Genomic DNA, 3,225 nt, shown 5'->3' on the forward strand with positions numbered 1-3,225 from the left:
GTTGTCTAGACATTGATTAATCACTCTGATCAATATTTTGTGTTCCAACTGTAAAAGGAAGAGAGAGGGGAGGGAAGAGAGATAGAGAGAAAGGGATCGAAATATTTGAAAAGAAGTGAACAGGTGTAGCAGCGTATCAACATTGACACACACACCATGAATAATCTCTAAAATGTGTCAAGTATACTACAGTTTATAAAGCACATTCACCAACCAACATCTCTGCTGTGATTCTCAACACTACCCCATGTATGAAGTACGCAGAATAAGTATATCAGCATTTAAATAATGAGGAAACAGAAATATAGAGCCGGATTTAGAGTCCTGTGTAGGAGCCACAGAACGTTCTACAGAATGTTCGGTGTGGTCCAGATTTCTCCCCTACGCTGTCATTTCCACATACATATCATCCTTTATTTGCATAATGCTTACCAGTGTAAGAAACCTTCAGAAGTGCTTTGTGTTGACTCAGTTACTATCTATATGTATGCGCTAATTCAAAAAGCAACTGAACTTTGTCAGTTTTATACAAGCCCTCAGGCAGGGGTGTTAATTACAAAAATAAAATAAAATAAGATAAAAACAATGATTGGCTGTTTATAAATGGTGTGTTTTAAAATAATTTGTTCTGGACTCGTACATTAAACATTCTTCCAAAATACCTTCTCCCACACAGTCTTTTTATCCTCACTCGAGCCCCATGAAATGGGAGTTACAATCTCCATTTGAAATAGAGGGGAGGCTGAGGCTCTGTCTCCTGGAACTAAGTCATATTTTGACAAGAAGCCATGCTGTTGGTGCTGGTAGGTGGTGTATGTTGGGAGGGAAGCAGGAAGTGGAAGAGTAGGGGATGGGGAGTTGGTGGAGGGAAAACTCAAGGGTGCCTGAGAGGACAAAGTCCTGGAAGCAAGGTGAAGGCTTGCTTTCAGTAGCCCCAGGATTAGTTTTCTTTTGCTTACTGCCTCAGCTTTTACTGGCGTCTAACCTCCTCACTTTCCAGATTTATACTCTTTCATTGTGAATCCTTTCTGTGTTCAAGAGGCTGTGCCTGCAGATATTCTCCTCCTAGGGCCCCTGTCATTCTATCTGTATCTGCACCTGGAGCCTGATAAGGAAATAAGGTAGGTGGGGTAGGAGCTGGGAGAGCAGCAGCCATTGTCTCCTATGGCAGCCTGATGGGATGGAATAATTTACAGGGTTATTATTATTATTAATTCATAGGATTAAACTTGCATGTGTCTTCTTAATTCATGGTGACCGCTCTGCTGCATCCATGGCTGGATACTAGGATCATCTCAACCAATAAGTAGTACATGGTGCTGGTGTCTTGGGTCATGGTGAGGTCACAGATCATAGGCCAGGAATTTAGAGTTCCAACCATCACTTGGCAAAATGCCTAGACTTAATTTTTCACTTCAACCATCATTTTCCAAACACTGAAAATGAGCACCATACCAGGAGCTGGGGACAGAGGTAAACTTTATTTTCTTAACACATACTTACACTACATTCTCTATATGCGAGGCACTATGTAATCGCTTTATTAACTAATATAATTGTCACTGCACCAGTGACAGGGATGGATGAGGACACTGAGACATAGAAAGGGTAAGAAACTTGCCTGATGTCACACAGTTAGTGATTGTAGGGCTGGAATGGAATCCATGCTGTAGCGCTCCAGAGTAAATGTTCTTAACTGCTGTCTTTCAAAATTTCTGCCTTCAATATTTTGTCACCTAGAGAAGACATATAGTCCTGGTAGATTATAGTGGTGGTTGTAACAGAGATATGTGCAAGGTGCATGGAAGAAAGAGTTTCAACAAGTTGCACTGTTCCCCACTTCAAGGATAGCAACTGCTCCTTACACCCTATTCTTACACCCTATTCTTATTAGCCCTCTACTGACCTAGTCTTATATCTGACCCTAAAAGCCAATCTATCAGTGTAGAGGCATGGTGATTTAAGACTTCCTATGACAGGAGTACAGAGCACTTGGCATCAGGACTGCCTGCTTATGTGTATGCTCCCTAAATGGTGTCTTTCTGCCATACTCTGACCAAGCCCCATGCCATATAATCAGTCTGTAAATTCTGCCCCTGTCTTGGCCCCACTTGGCCTCTCAGGAAAGCGCACTGATATCTCTCTGTTTCAGATGAACAAGATTGGAATCTGGCTATAACATTTAAGCCTTTATCTAAGACCAAGATTCAATGGACTCTTCTAGCTACTCAAGTAGGTGGTCCCTTTCCCTCTCACCACTTCAAGGATATTTCTCCAATTTTTGCACATGAAGGATGACCTTCTCCGTGGAAGAGGGCTACTTCTCAGTCAAGAGTCATCCATAATTTCCCCCCTGGAACTTCTTCTTTTTTTCTTTTCTTTTTTTAAGATTGATTGATTGATTGATTTATGATAGACATAGAGAGAGAGGCAGAGACACAGGAGGAGGGAGTAGCAGGCTCCATGCTGGGAGCCCAATGGGACTCCAGGATCGCACCCTGGGCCAAAGGCAGGCACCAAACCGCTGAGCCACCCTGGGATTCCCCCCACACACACCGGAAATTCTAAAACAAGTCTTGAAGTCTTGAACACCTTTAGGACTGAAATTCTGCCTTCCTGCTCTAGTAACTTTTCCACTTCTGCATCCAAGGTCCAGAGACTGCTGGCCAATGTCATCACCATTGCCTGCCTGTGCCAGATACCTCCCTCACCACTCCCCTTCCCCAATCACATTCCATGACTACCATCTGTCTCCATACCCTGCATATCCTATGCTTCATTTATCACAGTCCTCTTCTGTCCTCTGTAACTATTTCTATAAGATTATCCTGATGTCTCCTCCAGCAGCCTTTGCAATTATGAATAATTTGTCAGCAATCTACACGCTCGGACTGTATTTATATCAAAGTCTAGCCACTGGTCTCACCTTATTTTTTGTTTTTATATGTTTTGTCTCAAGAAAACAACCATTCTTGACACTTAAGACGCAGGCATTTTTCATTTAGCTTTTCTCTAGATCCATAAAACAAAAGCTCCAATTGTATAATCAAAGAGAGCAGAAGATGGGGGTTTGGTCCCAAAGCACTGTGATCAATATATTTGATATTCACTGAGTATTTAAGATAGGCTAGGCACCCAATACATGCTAATTTCCGTTTAATCAGCCATCCTTACAAAGCTCTATGAAGTTGGTATTAATTATAACCACTTTATAATGAGGAAATC

This window comes from Nyctereutes procyonoides, unplaced genomic scaffold (genome assembly GCF_905146905.1).
Source record: "Nyctereutes procyonoides isolate TBG_1078 unplaced genomic scaffold, NYPRO_anot_genome, whole genome shotgun sequence".
NCBI lineage: Eukaryota > Metazoa > Chordata > Mammalia > Carnivora > Canidae > Nyctereutes > Nyctereutes procyonoides.